This window comes from Oncorhynchus mykiss, unplaced genomic scaffold, assembly GCF_013265735.2.
Source record: "Oncorhynchus mykiss isolate Arlee unplaced genomic scaffold, USDA_OmykA_1.1 un_scaffold_367, whole genome shotgun sequence".
Lineage (NCBI taxonomy): Eukaryota > Metazoa > Chordata > Actinopteri > Salmoniformes > Salmonidae > Oncorhynchus > Oncorhynchus mykiss.
Window position 1 is genome coordinate 44,231 of NW_023493814.1, and position 18,818 is coordinate 63,048.

Sequence of the window (18,818 nt, forward strand, 5' to 3'; positions counted from 1 at the left end):
CCTAGATTGAAATCAATGAAAGTTAGGCAGAGCAATGGCAAGGCCATGTGTCGATCCCAACGAGACATTTAACAAATGTTTTGTCAGGCCGAGTGGTCTCCAGTGCTTGATTAAGTGTGTTGAGGTGTCGGTTCAAATCCCACTATTGAGGTTGCCCTTGGTGAAGTTATTCTTCAATACCTGAATCGTATTAGACGCACTAGGATTGCGACGGGATTCTATATTCATGTGGGGCCATGTAAGAGAGAAAATAAAAAATGTTTTGTGAAGAGGTTGGTGTTATAATCCACACATGCAGTTCATCGCCTTCACCACTCAGATACCAAGTCCTGTGCTCTCGCTGTGGCAGTCAGCAATTTTACCAGTGTTTGTGAAAGTCAAAATCTTCCAGTGCCAAAATAAAGCACCGCATTTTAATTGTTACACGATGAGATTCTAACCCATGCATGTAGAGCACAATGGATAAGCAGTCCATCGCCTTAACCACTCATCCACCTCATCCTGTTATTTAAATGTGGCAAATTACCTTAAAAAACTGTAGTTGCTGTAATGTAAACCCTAGATTGAAATCAATGAAAGTTAGGCAGAGCAATGGCAAGGCCATGTGTCGATCCCAACGAGACATTTAACAAATGTTTTGTCAGGCCGAGTGGTCTCAAGTGCTTGATTAAGTGTGTTGAGGTGTCGGTTCAAATCCAACCATTGAGGTTGCCCTTGGTGAAGCTATTCTTCAATACCTGAATCGTATTAGTCGCACTAGGATTGTGCAGGGACTCTACATTCATGTGGGGCCATGTAAGAGAGGAAATAACAAATGTTTTGTGAAGAGGTTGGTGTTATAATCCACATATGCAGTTCATCGCCTTCACCACTCAGATACCAAGTCCTGTGCTATCGCTGTGGCAGTCAGCAATTTTACCAGTGTTTGTGAAAGTCAAAACCTTCCAGTGCCAAAATAAAGCACCGAATTTTAATTGTTACACGATGAGGATGGGATTCGAACCCATGCATGCAGAGCACAATGGATTAGCAGTCCATCGCCTTAACCACTCGGCCACCTCATCCTGTTTTTTGGAAGTTGCAAATGACCTTAAAAGACTGTAGTTGCTGTATGTAAACCCTAGATTGAAATCAATGAAAGTTATGCAGAGCAATGGCAAGGACATGTGTCGATCCCATCGAGACATTTAACAAATGTTTTGTCAGGCCGAGTGGTCTCAAGTGCTTGATTAAGTGTTTTGAGCTGTCGGTTCAAATCCCACCATTGAGGTTGCCCTTGGTGAAGCTATTCTTCAATACCTGAATCGTATTAGTCGCACTAGGATTGCGACGGGATTCTATATTCATGTGGGGCCATGTAAGAGAGGAAATAACAAATGTTTTGTGAAGAGGTTGGTGTTATAATCCACACATGCAGTTCATCGCCTTCACCACTCAGATACCAAGTCCTGTGCTCTCGCTGTGGCAGTCAGCAATTTTACCAGTGTTTGTGAAAGTCAAAATCTTCCAGTGCCAAAATAAAGCACCGCATTTTAATTGTTACACGATGAGATTCTAACCCATGCATGTAGAGCACAATGGATAAGCAGTCCATCGCCTTAACCACTCATCCACCTCATCCTGTTATTTAAATGTGGCAAATTACCTTAAAAAACTGTAGTTGCTGTAATGTAAACCCTAGATTGAAATCAATGAAAGTTAGGCAGAGCAATGGCAAGGCCATGTGTCGATCCCAACGAGACATTTAACAAATGTTTTGTCAGGCCGAGTGGTCTCAAGTGCTTGATTAAGTGTGTTGAGCTGTCGGTTCAAATCCAACCATTGAGGTTGCCCTTGGTGAAGCTATTCTTCAATACCTGAATCGTATTAGTCGCACTAGGATTGTGCAGGGACTCTACATTCATGTGGGGCCATGTAAGAGAGGAAATAACAAATGTTTTGTGAAGAGGTTGGTGTTATAATCCACACATGCAGTTCATCGCCTTCACCACTCAGATACCAAGTCCTGTGCTATCGCTGTGGCAGTCAGCAATTTTACCAGTGTTTGTGAAAGTCAAAATCTTCCAGTGCCAAAATAAAGCACCGAATTTTAATTGTTACACGATGAGGATGGGCTTCGAACCCATGCATGCAGAGCACAATGGATTAGCAGTCCATCGCCTTAACCACTCAGCCACCTCATCCTGTTTTTTGGGAGTTGCAAATGACCTTAAAAGACTGTAGTTGCTGTAATGTAAACCCTAGATTGAAATCAATGAAAGTTAGGCAGAGCAATGGCAAGGCCATGTGTCGATCCCAACGAGACATTTAACAAATGTTTTGTCAGGCCGAGTGGTCTCCAGTGCTTGATTAAGTGTGTTGAGGTGTCGGTTCAAATCCGACTATTGAGGTTGCCCTTGGTGAAGTTATTCTTCAATACCTGAATCTTATTAGTCGCTCTAGGATTGCGCAGGGATTCTATTTTCATGTGGGGCCATGTAAGAGAGGAAATAACAAATGTTGTGTGAAGAGGTTGGTGTTATAATCCACACATGCAGTTCATCGCCTTCACCACTCAGATACCAAGTCCTGTGCTCTCGCTGTGGCAGTCAGCAATTTTACCAGTGTTTGTGAAAGTCAAAATCTTCCAGTGCCAAAATAAAGCACCGAATTTTAATTGTTACACGATGAGATTCTATCCCATGCATGTAGAGCACAATGGATAAGCAGTCCATCGCCTTAACCACTCATCCACCTCATCCTGTTATTTAAATGTGGCAAATGACCTTAAAAAACTGTAGTTGCTGTAATGTAAACCCTAGATTGAAATCAATGAAAGTTAGGCAGAGCAATGGCAAGGCCATGTGTCGATCCCAACGAGACATTTAACAAATGTTTTGTCAGGCCGAGTGGTCTCAAGTGCTTGATTAAGTGTGTTGAGGTGTCGGTTCAAATCCAACCATTGAGGTTGCCCTTGGTGAAGCTATTCTTCAATACCTGAATCGTATTAGTCGCACTAGGATTGTGCAGGGACTCTACATTCATGTGGGGCCATGTAAGAGAGGAAATAACAAATGTTTTGTGAAGAGGTTGGTGTTATAATCCACACATGCAGTTCATCGCCTTCACCACTCAGATACCAAGTCCTGTGCTATCGCTGTGGCAGTCAGCAATTTTACCAGTGTTTGTGAAAGTCAAAATCTTCCAGTGCCAAAATAAAGCACCGAATTTTAATTGTTACACGATGAGGATGGGATTCGAACCCATGCATGCAGAGCACAATGGATAGCAGTCCATCGCCTTAACCACTCGGCCACCTCATCCTGTTTTTTGGGAGTTGCAAATGACCTTAAAAGACTGTAGTTGCTGTAATGTAAACCCTAGATTGAAATCAATGAAAGTTAGGCAGAGCAATGGCAAGGCCATGTGTCGATCCCAACGAGACATTTAACAAATGTTTTGTCAGGCCGAGTGGTCTCCAGTGCTTGATTAAGTGTGTTGAGGTGTCGGTTCAAATCCGACTATTGAGGTTGCCCTTGGTGAAGTTATTCTTCAATACCTGAATCTTATTAGTCGCTCTAGGATTGCGCAGGGATTCTATTTTCATGTGGGGCCATGTAAGAGAGGAAATAACAAATGTGTGAAGAGGTTGGTGTTATAATCCACACATGCAGTTCATCGCCTTCACCACTCAGATACCAAGTCCTGTGCTCTCGCTGTGGCAGTCAGCAATTTTACCAGTGTTTGTGAAAGTCAAAATCTTCCAGTGCCAAAATAAAGCACCGAATTTTAATTGTTACACGATGAGATTCTATCCCATGCATGTAGAGCACAATGGATAAGCAGTCCATCGCCTTAACCACTCATCCACCTCATCCTGTTATTTAAATGTGGCAAATGACCTTAAAAAACTGTAGTTGCTGTAATGTAAACCCTAGATTGAAATCAATGAAAGTTAGGCAGAGCAATGGCAAGGCCATGTGTCGATCCCAACGAGACATTTAACAAATGTTTTGTCAGGCCGAGTGGTCTCAAGTGCTTGATTAAGTGTGTTGAGGTGTCGGTTCAAATCCAACCATTGAGGTTGCCCTTGGTGAAGCTATTCTTCAATACCTGAATCGTATTAGTCGCACTAGGATTGTGCAGGGACTCTACATTCATGTGGGGCCATGTAAGAGAGGAAATAACAAATGTTTTGTGAAGAGGTTGGTGTTATAATCCACATATGCAGTTCATCGCCTTCACCACTCAGATACCAAGTCCTGTGCTATCGCTGTGGCAGTAAGCAATTTTACCAGTGTTTGTGAAAGTCAAAATCTTCCAGTGCCAAAATAAAGCACCGAATTTTAATTGTTACACGATGAGGATGGGATTCGAACCCATGCATGCAGAGCACAATGGATTAGCAGTCCATCGCCTTAACCACTCGGCCACCTCATCCTGTTTTTTGGAAGTTGCAAATGACCTTAAAAGACTGTAGTTGCTGTATGTAAACCCTAGATTGAAATCAATGAAAGTTATGCAGAGCAATGGCAAGGACATGTGTCGATCCCATCGAGACATTTAACAAATGTTTTGTCAGGCCGAGTGGTCTCAAGTGCTTGATTAAGTGTTTTGAGCTGTCGGTTCAAATCCCACCATTGAGGTTGCCCTTGGTGAAGCTATTCTTCAATACCTGAATCGTATTAGTCGCACTAGGATTGCGACGGGATTCTATATTCATGTGGGGCCATGTAAGAGAGGAAATAACAAATGTTTTGTGAAGAGGTTGGTGTTATAATCCACACATGCAGTTCATCGCCTTCACCACTCAGATACCAAGTCCTGTGCTCTCGCTGTGGCAGTCAGCAATTTTACCAGTGTTTGTGAAAGTCAAAATCTTCCAGTGCCAAAATAAAGCACCGCATTTTAATTGTTACACGATGAGATTCTAACCCATGCATGTAGAGCACAATGGATAAGCAGTCCATCGCCTTAACCACTCATCCACCTCATCCTGTTATTTAAATGTGGCAAATTACCTTAAAAAACTGTAGTTGCTGTAATGTAAACCCTAGATTGAAATCAATGAAAGTTAGGCAGAGCAATGGCAAGGCCATGTGTCGATCCCAACGAGACATTTAACAAATGTTTTGTCAGGCCGAGTGGTCTCAAGTGCTTGATTAAGTGTGTTGAGGTGTCGGTTCAAATCCAACCATTGAGGTTGCCCTTGGTGAAGCTATTCTTCAATACCTGAATCTTATTAGTCGCTCTAGGATTGCGCAGGGATTCTATTTTCATGTGGGGCCATGTAAGAGAGGAAATAACAAATGTTGTGTGAAGAGGTTGGTGTTATAATCCACACATGCAGTTCATCGCCTTCACCACTCAGATACCAAGTCCTGTGCTCTCGCTGTGGCAGTCAGCAATTTTACCAGTGTTTGTGAAAGTCAAAATCTTCCAGTGCCAAAATAAAGCAACGGATTTTAATTGTTACACGATGAGGATGGGATTCGAACCCATGCATGCAGAGCACAATGGATTAGCAGTACATCGCCTTAACCACTCGGCCACCTCATCCTGTTATTTACATGTGGCAAATGACCTTAAAAAAACTGTAGTTGCTATATGTAAACCCTAGATTGAAATCAATGAAAGTTATGCAGAGCAATGGCAAGGACATGTGTCGATCCCATCGAGACATTTAACAAATGTTTTGTCAGGCCGAGTGGTCTCCAGTGCTTGATTAAGTGTGTTGAGGTGTCGGTTCAAATCCCACTATTGAGGTTGCCCTTGGTGAAGTTATTCTTCAATACCTGAATCTTATTAGTCGCTCTAGGATTGCGCAGGGATTCTATTTTCATGTGGGGCCATGTAAGAGAGGAAATAACAAATGTGTGAAGAGGTTGGTGTTATAATCCACACATGCAGTTCATCGCCTTCACCACTCAGATACCAAGTCCTGTGCTCTCGCTGTGGCAGTCAGCAATTTTACCAGTGTTTGTGAAAGTCAAAATCTTCCAGTGCCAAAATAAAGCACCGAATTTTAATTGTTACACGATGAGATTCTATCCCATGCATGTAGAGCACAATGGATAAGCAGTCCATCGCCTTAACCACTCATCCACCTCATCCTGTTATTTAAATGTGGCAAATGACCTTAAAAAACTGTAGTTGCTGTAATGTAAACCCTAGATTGAAATCAATGAAAGTTAGGCAGAGCAATGGCAAGGCCATGTGTCGATCCCAACGAGACATTTAACAAATGTTTTGTCAGGCCGAGTGGTCTCAAGTGCTTGATTAAGTGTGTTGAGGTGTCGGTTCAAATCCAACCATTGAGGTTGCCCTTGGTGAAGCTATTCTTCAATACCTGAATCGTATTAGTCGCACTAGGATTGTGCAGGGACTCTACATTCATGTGGGGCCATGTAAGAGAGGAAATAACAAATGTTTTGTGAAGAGGTTGGTGTTATAATCCACATGTGCAGTTCATCGCCTTCACCACTCAGATACCAAGTCCTGTGCTATCGCTGTGGCAGTCAGCAATTTTACCAGTGTTTGTGAAAGTCAAAATCTTCCAGTGCCAAAATAAAGCACCGAATTTTAATTGTTACACGATGAGGATGGGATTCGAACCCATGCATGCAGAGCACAATGGATTAGCAGTCCATCGCCTTAACCACTCGGCCACCTCATCCTGTTTTTTGGAAGTTGCAAATGACCTTAAAAGACTGTAGTTGCTGTATGTAAACCCTAGATTGAAATCAATGAAAGTTATGCAGAGCAATGGCAAGGACATGTGTCGATCCCATCGAGACATTTAACAAATGTTTTGTCAGGCCGAGTGGTCTCAAGTGCTTGATTAAGTGTTTTGAGCTGTCGGTTCAAATCCCACCATTGAGGTTGCCCTTGGTGAAGCTATTCTTCAATACCTGAATCGTATTAGTCGCACTAGGATTGCGACGGGATTCTATATTCATGTGGGGCCATGTAAGAGAGGAAATAACAAATGTTTTGTGAAGAGGTTGGTGTTATAATCCACACATGCAGTTCATCGCCTTCACCACTCAGATACCAAGTCCTGTGCTCTCGCTGTGGCAGTCAGCAATTTTACCAGTGTTTGTGAAAGTCAAAATCTTCCAGTGCCAAAATAAAGCACCGCATTTTAATTGTTACACGATGAGATTCTAACCCATGCATGTAGAGCACAATGGATAAGCAGTCCATCGCCTTAACCACTCATCCACCTCATCCTGTGATTTAAATGTGGCAAATTACCTTAAAAAACTGTAGTTGCTGTAATGTAAACCCTAGATTGAAATCAATGAAAGTTAGGCAGAGCAATGGCAAGGCCATGTGTCGATCCCAACGAGACATTTAACAAATGTTTTGTCAGGCCGAGTGGTCTCAAGTGCTTGATTAAGTGTGTTGAGGTGTCGGTTCAAATCCAACCATTGAGGTTGCCCTTGGTGAAGCTATTCTTCAATACCTGAATCTTATTAGTCACTCTAGGATTGCGCAGGGATTCTATTTTCATGTGGGGCCATGTAAGAGAGGAAATAACAAATGTTGTGTGAAGAGGTTGGTGTTATAATCCACACATGCAGTTCATCGCCTTCACCACTCAGATACCAAGTCCTGTGCTCTCGCTGTGGCAGTCTGCAATTTTACCAGTGTTTGTGAAAGTCAAAATCTTCCAGTGCCAAAATATAGCACCGAATTTTAATTGTTACACGATGAGGATGGGATTCGAACCCATGCATGCAGAGCACAATGGATTAGCAGTCCATCGCCTTAACCACTCGGCCACCTCATCCTGTTATTTACATGTGGCAAATGACCTTAAAAAACTGTAGTTGCTATATGTAAACCCTAGATTGAAATCAATGAAAGATAGGCAGAGCAATGGCAAGGACAAGTGTCGATCCCATCAAGACATTTAACAAATGTTTTGTCAGGCCGAGTGGTCTCAAGTGCTTGATTAAGTGTTTTGAGCTGTCGGTTCAAATCCCACCATTGAGGTTGCCCTTGGTGAAGCTATTCTTCAATACCTGAATCGTATTAGTCGCACTAGGATTGTGCAGGGACTCTACATTCATGTGGGGCATGTAAGAGAGGAAATAACAAATGTTTTGTGAAGAGGTTGGTGTTATAATCCACACATGCAGTTCATCGCCTTCACCACTCAGATACCAAGTCCTGTGCTCTCGCTGTGGCAGTCAGCAACTTTACCAGTGTTTGTGAAAGTCAAAATCTTCCAGTGCCAAAATAAAGCACCGAATTTTAATTGTTACACGATGAGATTCTAACCCATGCATGTAGAGCACAATGTATAAGCAGTCCATCGCCTTAACCACTCATCCACCTCATCCTGTTATTTAAATGTGGCAAATGACCTTAAAAAACTGTAGTTGCTGTAATGTAAACCCTAGATTGAAATCAATGAAAGTTAGGCAGAGCAATGGCAAGGCCATGTGTCGATCCCAACGAGACATTTAACAAATGTTTTGTCAGGCCGAGTGGTCTCAAGTGCTTGATTAAGTGTGTTGAGGTGTCGGTTCAAATCCAACCATTGAGGTTGCCCTTGGTGAAGCTATTCTTCAATACCTGAATCTTATTAGTCGCTCTAGGATTGTGCAGGGACTCTACATTCATGTGGGGCCATGTAAGAGAGGAAATAACAAATGTTTTGTGAAGAGGTTGGTGTTATAATCCACACATGCAGTTCATCGCCTTCACCACTCAGATACCAAGTCCTGTGCTATCGCTGTGGCAGTCAGCAATTTTACCAGTGTTTGTGAAAGTCAAAATCTTCCAGTGCCAAAATAAAGCACCGAATTTTAATTGTTACACGATGAGGATGGGATTCGAACCCATGCATGCAGAGCACAATGGATTAGCAGTCCATCGCCTTAACCACTCGGCCACCTCATCCTGTTTTTTGGAAGTTGCAAATGACCTTAAAAGACTGTAGTTGCTGTATGTAAACCCTAGATTGAAATCAATGAAAGTTATGCAGAGCAATGGCAAGGACATGTGTCGATCCCATCGAGACATTTAACAAATGTTTTGTCAGGCCGAGTGGTCTCAAGTGCTTGATTAAGTGTTTTGAGCTGTCGGTTCAAATCCCACCATTGAGGTTGCCCTTGGTGAAGCTATTCTTCAATACCTGAATCGTATTAGTCGCACTAGGATTGCGACGGGATTCTATATTCATGTGGGGCCATGTAAGAGAGGAAATAACAAATGTTTTGTGAAGAGGTTGGTGTTATAATCCACACATGCAGTTCATCGCCTTCACCACTCAGATACCAAGTCCTGTGCTCTCGCTGTGGCAGTCAGCAATTTTACCAGTGTTTGTGAAAGTCAAAATCTTCCAGTGCCAAAATAAAGCACCGCATTTTAATTGTTACACGATGAGATTCTAACCCATGCATGTAGAGCACAATGGATAAGCAGTCCATCGCCTTAACCACTCATCCACCTCATCCTGTGATTTAAATGTGGCAAATTACCTTAAAAAACTGTAGTTGCTGTAATGTAAACCCTAGATTGAAATCAATGAAAGTTAGGCAGAGCAATGGCAAGGCCATGTGTCGATCCCAACGAGACATTTAACAAATGTTTTGTCAGGCCGAGTGGTCTCAAGTGCTTGATTAAGTGTGTTGAGGTGTCGGTTCAAATCCAACCATTGAGGTTGCCCTTGGTGAAGCTATTCTTCAATACCTGAATCTTATTAGTCACTCTAGGATTGCGCAGGGATTCTATTTTCATGTGGGGCCATGTAAGAGAGGAAATAACAAATGTTGTGTGAAGAGGTTGGTGTTATAATCCACACATGCAGTTCATCGCCTTCACCACTCAGATACCAAGTCCTGTGCTCTCGCTGTGGCAGTCTGCAATTTTACCAGTGTTTGTGAAAGTCAAAATCTTCCAGTGCCAAAATATAGCACCGAATTTTAATTGTTACACGATGAGGATGGGATTCGAACCCATGCATGCAGAGCACAATGGATTAGCAGTCCATCGCCTTAACCACTCGGCCACCTCATCCTGTTATTTACATGTGGCAAATGACCTTAAAAAACTGTAGTTGCTATATGTAAACCCTAGATTGAAATCAATGAAAGATAGGCAGAGCAATGGCAAGGACAAGTGTCGATCCCATCAAGACATTTAACAAATGTTTTGTCAGGCCGAGTGGTCTCAAGTGCTTGATTAAGTGTTTTGAGCTGTCGGTTCAAATCCCACCATTGAGGTTGCCCTTGGTGAAGCTATTCTTCAATACCTGAATCGTATTAGTCGCACTAGGATTGTGCAGGGACTCTACATTCATGTGGGGCATGTAAGAGAGGAAATAACAAATGTTTTGTGAAGAGGTTGGTGTTATAATCCACACATGCAGTTCATCGCCTTCACCACTCAGATACCAAGTCCTGTGCTCTCGCTGTGGCAGTCAGCAACTTTACCAGTGTTTGTGAAAGTCAAAATCTTCCAGTGCCAAAATAAAGCACCGAATTTTAATTCTTACACGATGAGATTCTAACCCATGCATGTAGAGCACAATGTATAAGCAGTCCATCGCCTTAACCACTCATCCACCTCATCCTGTTATTTAAATGTGGCAAATGACCTTAAAAAACTGTAGTTGCTGTAATGTAAACCCTAGATTGAAATCAATGAAAGTTAGGCAGAGCAATGGCAAGGCCATGTGTCGATCCCAACGAGACATTTAACAAATGTTTTGTCAGGCCGAGTGGTCTCAAGTGCTTGATTAAGTGTGTTGAGGTGTCGGTTCAAATCCAACCATTGAGGTTGCCCTTGGTGAAGCTATTCTTCAATACCTGAATCTTATTAGTCGCTCTAGGATTGTGCAGGGACTCTACATTCATGTGGGGCCATGTAAGAGAGGAAATAACAAATGTTTTGTGAAGAGGTTGGTGTTATAATCCACACATGCAGTTCATCGCCTTCACCACTCAGATACCAAGTCCTGTGCTATCGCTGTGGCAGTCAGCAATTTTACCAGTGTTTGTGAAAGTCAAAATCTTCCAGTGCCAAAATAAAGCACCAAATTTTAATTGTTACACGATGAGGATGGGATTCGAACCCATGCATGCAGAGCACAATGGATTAGCAGTCCATCGCCTTAACCACTCGGCCACCTCATCCTGTTTTTTGGGAGTTGCAAATTACCTTAAAAGACTGTAGTTGCTGTATGTAAACCCTAGATTGAAATCAATGAAAGTTATGCAGAGCAATGGCAAGGACATGTGTCGATCCCATCGAGACATTTAACAAATGTTTTGTCAGGCCGAGTGGTCTCAAGTGCTTGATTAAGTGTTTTGAGCTGTCGGTTCAAATCCCACCATTGAGGTTGCCCTTGGTGAAGCTATTCTTCAATACCTGAATCGTATTAGACGCACTAGGATTGCGACGGGATTCTATATTCATGTGGGGCCATGTAAGAGAGGAAATAAAAAATGTTTTGTGAAGAGGTTGGTGTTATAATCCACACATGCAGTTCATCGCCTTCACCACTCAGATACCAAGTCCTGTGCTCTCGCTGTGGCAGTCAGCAATTTTACCAGTGTTTGTGAAAGTCAAAATCTTCCAGTGCCAAAATAAAGCACCGAATTTTAATTGTTACACGATGAGATTCTAACCCATGCATGTAGAGCACAATGGATAAGCAGTCCATCGCCTTAACCACTCATCCACCTCATCCTGTTATTTAAATGTGGCAAATGACCTTAAAAAACTGTAGTTGCTGTAATGTAAACCCTAGATTGAAATCAATGAAAGTTAGGCAGAGCAATGGCAAGGCCATGTGTCGATCCCAACGAGACATTTAACAAATGTTTTGTCAGGCCGAGTGGTCTCCAGTGCTTGATTAAGTGTGTTGAGGTGTCGGTTCAAATCCCACTATTGAGGTTGCCCTTGGTGAAGTTATTCTTCAATACCTGAATCTTATTAGTCGCTCTAGGATTGCGCAGGGATTCTATTTTCATGTGGGGCCATGTAAGAGAGGAAATAACAGATGTTGTGTGAAGAGGTTGGTGTTATAATCCACACATGCAGTTCATCGCCTTCACCACTCAGATACCAAGTCCTGTGCTATCGCTGTGGCAGTCAGCAATTTTACCAGTGTTTGTGAAAGTCAAAATCTTCCAGTGCCAAAATAAAGCACCGAATTTTAATTGTTACACGATGAGGATGGGATTCGAACCCATGCATGCAGAGCACAATGGATTAGCAGTCCATCGCCTTAACCACTAGGCCACCTTATCCTGTTTTTTGGGAGTTGCAAATGACCTTAAAAGACTGTAGTTGCTGTATGTAAACCCTAGATTGAAATCAATGAAAGTTATGCAGAGCAATGGCAAGGACATGTGTCGATCCCATCGAGACATTTAACAAATGTTTTGTCAGGCCGAGTGGTCTCAAGTGCTTGATTAAGTGTTTTGAGCTGTCGGTTCAAATCCCACCATTGAGGTTGCCCTTGGTGAAGCTATTCTTCAATACCTGAATCGTATTAGTCGCACTAGGATTGCGACGGGATTCTATATTCATGTGGGGCCATGTAAGAGAGGAAATAACAAATGTTTTGTGAAGAGGTTGGTGTTATAATCCACACATGCAGTTCATCGCCTTCACCACTCAGATACCAAGTCCTGTGCTCTCGCTGTGGCAGTCAGCAATTTTACCAGTGTTTGTGAAAGTCAAAATCTTCCAGTGCCAAAATAAAGCACCGAATTTTAATTTTTACACGATGAGGATGGGATTCGAACCCATGCATGCAGAGCACAATGGATTAGCAGTCCATCGCCTTAACCACTCGGCCACCTCATCCTGTTATTTACATGTGGCAAATGACCTTAAAAAACTGTAGTTGCTATATGTAAACCCTAGATTGAAATCAATGAAAGTTATGCAGAGCAATGGCAAGGACATGTGTCGATCCCATCGAGACATTTAACAAATGTTTTGTCAGGCCGAGTGGTCTCAAGTGCTTGATTAAGTGTTTTGAGCTGTCGGTTCAAATCCCACCATTGAGGTTGCCCTTGGTGAAGCTATTCTTCAATACCTGAATCGTATTAGTCGCACTAGGATTGCGACGGGATTCTATATTCATGTGGGGCCATGTAAGAGAGGAAATAACAAATGTTTTGTGAAGAGGTTGGTGTTATAATCCACACATGCAGTTCATCGCCTTCACCACTCAGATACCAAGTCCTGTGCTCTCGCTGTGGCAGTCAGCAATTTTACCAGTGTTTGTGAAAGTCAAAATCTTCCAGTGCCAAAATAAAGCACCGCATTTTAATTGTTACACGATGAGATTCTAACCCATGCATGTAGAGCACAATGGATAAGCAGTCCATCGCCTTAACCACTCATCCACCTCATCCTGTGATTTAAATGTGGCAAATTACCTTAAAAAACTGTAGTTGCTGTAATGTAAACCCTAGATTGAAATCAATGAAAGTTAGGCAGAGCAATGGCAAGGCCATGTGTCGATCCCAACGAGACATTTAACAAATGTTTTGTCAGGCCGAGTGGTCTCAAGTGCTTGATTAAGTGTGTTGAGGTGTCGGTTCAAATCCAACCATTGAGGTTGCCCTTGGTGAAGCTATTCTTCAATACCTGAATCTTATTAGTCACTCTAGGATTGCGCAGGGATTCTATTTTCATGTGGGGCCATGTAAGAGAGGAAATAACAAATGTTGTGTGAAGAGGTTGGTGTTATAATCCACACATGCAGTTCATCGCCTTCACCACTCAGATACCAAGTCCTGTGCTCTCGCTGTGGCAGTCTGCAATTTTACCAGTGTTTGTGAAAGTCAAAATCTTCCAGTGCCAAAATATAGCACCGAATTTTAATTGTTACACGATGAGGATGGGATTCGAACCCATGCATGCAGAGCACAATGGATTAGCAGTCCATCGCCTTAACCACTCGGCCACCTCATCCTGTTATTTACATGTGGCAAATGACCTTAAAAAACTGTAGTTGCTATATGTAAACCCTAGATTGAAATCAATGAAAGATAGGCAGAGCAATGGCAAGGACAAGTGTCGATCCCATCAAGACATTTAACAAATGTTTTGTCAGGCCGAGTGGTCTCAAGTGCTTGATTAAGTGTTTTGAGCTGTCGGTTCAAATCCCACCATTGAGGTTGCCCTTGGTGAAGCTATTCTTCAATACCTGAATCGTATTAGTCGCACTAGGATTGTGCAGGGACTCTACATTCATGTGGGGCATGTAAGAGAGGAAATAACAAATGTTTTGTGAAGAGGTTGGTGTTATAATCCACACATGCAGTTCATCGCCTTCACCACTCAGATACCAAGTCCTGTGCTCTCGCTGTGGCAGTCAGCAACTTTACCAGTGTTTGTGAAAGTCAAAATCTTCCAGTGCCAAAATAAAGCACCGAATTTTAATTGTTACACGATGAGATTCTAACCCATGCATGTAGAGCACAATGTATAAGCAGTCCATCGCCTTAACCACTCATCCACCTCATCCTGTTATTTAAATGTGGCAAATGACCTTAAAAAACTGTAGTTGCTGTAATGTAAACCCTAGATTGAAATCAATGAAAGTTAGGCAGAGCAATGGCAAGGCCATGTGTCGATCCCAACGAGACATTTAACAAATGTTTTGTCAGGCCGAGTGGTCTCAAGTGCTTGATTAAGTGTGTTGAGGTGTCGGTTCAAATCCAACCATTGAGGTTGCCCTTGGTGAAGCTATTCTTCAATACCTGAATCTTATTAGTCGCTCTAGGATTGTGCAGGGACTCTACATTCATGTGGGGCCATGTAAGAGAGGAAATAACAAATGTTTTGTGAAGAGGTTGGTGTTATAATCCACATGTGCAGTTCATCGCCTTCACCACTCAGATACCAAGTCCTGTGCTATCGCTGTGGCAGTCAGCAATTTTACCAGTGTTTGTGAAAGTCAAAATCTTCCAGTGCCAAAATAAAGCACCGAATTTTAATTGTTACACGATGAGGATGGGATTCGAACCCATGCATGCAGAGCACAATGGATTAGCAGTCCATCGCCTTAACCACTCGGCCACCTCATCCTGTTTTTTGGAAGTTGCAAATGACCTTAAAAGACTGTAGTTGCTGTATGTAAACCCTAGATTGAAATCAATGAAAGTTATGCAGAGCAATGGCAAGGACATGTGTCGATCCCATCGAGACATTTAACAAATGTTTTGTCAGGCCGAGTGGTCTCAAGTGCTTGATTAAGTGTTTTGAGCTGTCGGTTCAAATCCCACCATTGAGGTTGCCCTTGGTGAAGCTATTCTTCAATACCTGAATCGTATTAGTCGCACTAGGATTGCGACGGGATTCTATATTCATGTGGGGCCATGTAAGAGAGGAAATAACAAATGTTTTGTGAAGAGGTTGGTGTTATAATCCACACATGCAGTTCATCGCCTTCACCACTCAGATACCAAGTCCTGTGCTCTCGCTGTGGCAGTCAGCAATTTTACCAGTGTTTGTGAAAGTCAAAATCTTCCAGTGCCAAAATAAAGCACCGCATTTTAATTGTTACACGATGAGATTCTAACCCATGCATGTAGAGCACAATGGATAAGCAGTCCATCGCCTTAACCACTCATCCACCTCATCCTGTGATTTAAATGTGGCAAATTACCTTAAAAAACTGTAGTTGCTGTAATGTAAACCCTAGATTGAAATCAATGAAAGTTAGGCAGAGCAATGGCAAGGCCATGTGTCGATCCCAACGAGACATTTAACAAATGTTTTGTCAGGCCGAGTGGTCTCAAGTGCTTGATTAAGTGTGTTGAGGTGTCGGTTCAAATCCAACCATTGAGGTTGCCCTTGGTGAAGCTATTCTTCAATACCTGAATCTTATTAGTCACTCTAGGATTGCGCAGGGATTCTATTTTCATGTGGGGCCATGTAAGAGAGGAAATAACAAATGTTGTGTGAAGAGGTTGGTGTTATAATCCACACATGCAGTTCATCGCCTTCACCACTCAGATACCAAGTCCTGTGCTCTCGCTGTGGCAGTCTGCAATTTTACCAGTGTTTGTGAAAGTCAAAATCTTCCAGTGCCAAAATATAGCACCGAATTTTAATTGTTACACGATGAGGATGGGATTCGAACCCATGCATGCAGAGCACAATGGATTAGCAGTCCATCGCCTTAACCACTCGGCCACCTCATCCTGTTATTTACATGTGGCAAATGACCTTAAAAAACTGTAGTTGCTATATGTAAACCCTAGATTGAAATCAATGAAAGATAGGCAGAGCAATGGCAAGGACAAGTGTCGATCCCATCAAGACATTTAACAAATGTTTTGTCAGGCCGAGTGGTCTCAAGTGCTTGATTAAGTGTTTTGAGCTGTCGGTTCAAATCCCACCATTGAGGTTGCCCTTGGTGAAGCTATTCTTCAATACCTGAATCGTATTAGTCGCACTAGGATTGTGCAGGGACTCTACATTCATGTGGGGCATGTAAGAGAGGAAATAACAAATGTTTTGTGAAGAGGTTGGTGTTATAATCCACACATGCAGTTCATCGCCTTCACCACTCAGATACCAAGTCCTGTGCTCTCGCTGTGGCAGTCAGCAACTTTACCAGTGTTTGTGAAAGTCAAAATCTTCCAGTGCCAAAATAAAGCACCGAATTTTAATTGTTACACGATGAGATTCTAACCCATGCATGTAGAGCACAATGTATAAGCAGTCCATCGCCTTAACCACTCATCCACCTCATCCTGTTATTTAAATGTGGCAAATGACCTTAAAAAACTGTAGTTGCTGTAATGTAAACCCTAGATTGAAATCAATGAAAGTTAGGCAGAGCAATGGCAAGGCCATGTGTCGATCCCAACGAGACATTTAACAAATGTTTTGTCAGGCCGAGTGGTCTCAAGTGCTTGATTAAGTGTGTTGAGGTGTCGGTTCAAATCCAACCATTGAGGTTGCCCTTGGTGAAGCTATTCTTCAATACCTGAATCTTATTAGTCGCTCTAGGATTGTGCAGGGACTCTACATTCATGTGGGGCCATGTAAGAGAGGAAATAACAAATGTTTTGTGAAGAGGTTGGTGTTATAATCCACACATGCAGTTCATCGCCTTCACCACTCAGATACCAAGTCCTGTGCTATCGCTGTGGCAGTCAGCAATTTTACCAGTGTTTGTGAAAGTCAAAATCTTCCAGTGCCAAAATAAAGCACCGAATTTTAATTGTTACACGATGAGGATGGGATTCGAACCCATGCATGCAGAGCACAATGGATTAGCAGTCCATCGCCTTAACCACTCGGCCACCTCATCCTGTTTTTTGGAAGTTGCAAATGACCTTAAAAGACTGTAGTTGCTGTATGTAAACCCTAGATTGAAATCAATGAAAGTTATGCAGAGCAATGGCAAGGACATGTGTCGATCCCATCGAGACATTTAACAAATGTTTTGTCAGGCCGAGTGGTCTCAAGTGCTTGATTAAGTGTTTTGAGCTGTCGGTTCAAATCCCACCATTGAGGTTGCCCTTGGTGAAGCTATTCTTCAATACCTGAATCGTATTAGACGCACTAGGATTGCGACGGGATTCTATATTCATGTGGGGCCATGTAAGAGAGGAAATAAAAAATGTTTTGTGAAGAGGTTGGTGTTATAATCCACACATGCAGTTCATCGCCTTCACCACTCAGATACCAAGTCCTGTGCTCTCGCTGTGGCAGTCAGCAATTTTACCAGTGTTTGTGAAAGTCAAAATCTTCCAGTGCCAAAATAAAGCACCGAATTTTAATTGTTACACGATGAGATTCTAACCCATGCATGTAGAGCACAATGGATTAGCAGTCCATCGCCTTAACCACTCGGCCACCTCATCCTGTTATTTACATGTGGCAAATGACCTTAAAAAACTGTAGTTGCTATATGTAAACCCTAGATTGAAATCAATGAAAGATAGGCAGAGCAATGGCAGGGCCATGTGTCGATCCCAACGAGACATTTAACAAATGTTTTGTCAGGCCGAGTGGTCTCCAGTGCTTGATTAAGTGTGTTGAGGTGTCGGTTCAAATCCCACTATTGAGGTTGCCCTTGGTGAAGTTATTCTTCAATACCTGAATCTTATTAGTCGCTCTAGGATTGCGCAGGGATTCTATTTTCATGTGGGGCCATGTAAGAGAGGAAATAACAAATGTTGTGTGAAGAGGTTGGTGTTATAATCCACACATGCAGTTCATCGCCTTCACCACTCAGATACCAAGTCCTGTGCTCTCGCTGTGGCAGTCAGCAATTTTACCAGTGTTTGTGAAAGTCAAAATCTTCCAGTGCCAAAATAAAGCACCGAATTTTAATTGTTACACGATGAGATTCTAACCCATGCATGTAGAGCACAATGGATAAGCAGTCCATCGCCTTAACCACTCATCCACCTCATCCTGTTATTTAAATGTGGCAAATGACCTTAAAAAACTGTAGTTGCTGTAATGTAAACCCTAGATTGAAATCAATGAAAGTTAGGGAGAGCAATGGCAAGGCCATGTGTCGATCCCAACGAGACATTTAACAAATGTTTTGTCAGGCCGAGTGGTCTCCAGTGCTTGATTAAGTGTGTTGAGGTGTCGGTTCAAATCCCACTATTGAGGTTGCCCTTGGTGAAGTTATTCTTCAATACCTGAATCTTATTAGTCGCTCTAGGATTGCGCAGGGATTCTATTTTCATGTGGGGCCATGTAAGAGAGGAAATAACAGATGTTGTGTGAAGAGGTTGGTGTTATAATCCACACATGCAGTTCATCGCCTTCACCACTCAGATACCAAGTCCTGTGCTATCGCTGTGGCAGTGAGCAATTTTACCAGT

At 42.5% G+C, this 18,818-nt stretch overlaps 15 non-coding genes across 15 annotated transcripts; all 15 read right to left on the reverse strand.

The window, feature by feature from the left end:
* Positions 1-982: 982 nt before the first annotated feature.
* Positions 983-1,064, reverse strand: trnas-gcu. Its single transcript has one exon. It is a non-coding gene; the product is annotated as a tRNA-Ser (tRNA).
* Positions 1,065-2,101: 1,037 nt separating this feature from the next.
* trnas-gcu lies at positions 2,102-2,183 on the reverse strand. Its single transcript has one exon. It is a non-coding gene; the product is annotated as a tRNA-Ser (tRNA).
* A 2,154-nt stretch (positions 2,184-4,337) lies between these two features.
* On the reverse strand, positions 4,338-4,419 carry trnas-gcu. Its single transcript has one exon. It is a non-coding gene; the product is annotated as a tRNA-Ser (tRNA).
* Positions 4,420-5,456: 1,037 nt separating this feature from the next.
* trnas-gcu lies at positions 5,457-5,538 on the reverse strand. The gene has a single exon. It is a non-coding gene; the product is annotated as a tRNA-Ser (tRNA).
* Positions 5,539-6,573: 1,035 nt separating this feature from the next.
* Positions 6,574-6,655, reverse strand: trnas-gcu. The gene has a single exon. It is a non-coding gene; the product is annotated as a tRNA-Ser (tRNA).
* A 1,037-nt stretch (positions 6,656-7,692) lies between these two features.
* On the reverse strand, positions 7,693-7,774 carry trnas-gcu. Its single transcript has one exon. It is a non-coding gene; the product is annotated as a tRNA-Ser (tRNA).
* A 1,036-nt stretch (positions 7,775-8,810) lies between these two features.
* trnas-gcu lies at positions 8,811-8,892 on the reverse strand. Its single transcript has one exon. It is a non-coding gene; the product is annotated as a tRNA-Ser (tRNA).
* A 1,037-nt stretch (positions 8,893-9,929) lies between these two features.
* Positions 9,930-10,011, reverse strand: trnas-gcu. Its single transcript has one exon. It is a non-coding gene; the product is annotated as a tRNA-Ser (tRNA).
* Positions 10,012-11,047: 1,036 nt separating this feature from the next.
* Positions 11,048-11,129, reverse strand: trnas-gcu. Its single transcript has one exon. It is a non-coding gene; the product is annotated as a tRNA-Ser (tRNA).
* Positions 11,130-12,166: 1,037 nt separating this feature from the next.
* On the reverse strand, positions 12,167-12,248 carry trnas-gcu. Its single transcript has one exon. It is a non-coding gene; the product is annotated as a tRNA-Ser (tRNA).
* Positions 12,249-12,728: 480 nt separating this feature from the next.
* trnas-gcu lies at positions 12,729-12,810 on the reverse strand. The gene has a single exon. It is a non-coding gene; the product is annotated as a tRNA-Ser (tRNA).
* Positions 12,811-13,847: 1,037 nt separating this feature from the next.
* trnas-gcu lies at positions 13,848-13,929 on the reverse strand. Its single transcript has one exon. It is a non-coding gene; the product is annotated as a tRNA-Ser (tRNA).
* A 1,036-nt stretch (positions 13,930-14,965) lies between these two features.
* On the reverse strand, positions 14,966-15,047 carry trnas-gcu. The gene has a single exon. It is a non-coding gene; the product is annotated as a tRNA-Ser (tRNA).
* A 1,037-nt stretch (positions 15,048-16,084) lies between these two features.
* On the reverse strand, positions 16,085-16,166 carry trnas-gcu. Its single transcript has one exon. It is a non-coding gene; the product is annotated as a tRNA-Ser (tRNA).
* A 1,036-nt stretch (positions 16,167-17,202) lies between these two features.
* On the reverse strand, positions 17,203-17,284 carry trnas-gcu. Its single transcript has one exon. It is a non-coding gene; the product is annotated as a tRNA-Ser (tRNA).
* Positions 17,285-18,818: the final 1,534 nt, after the last annotated feature.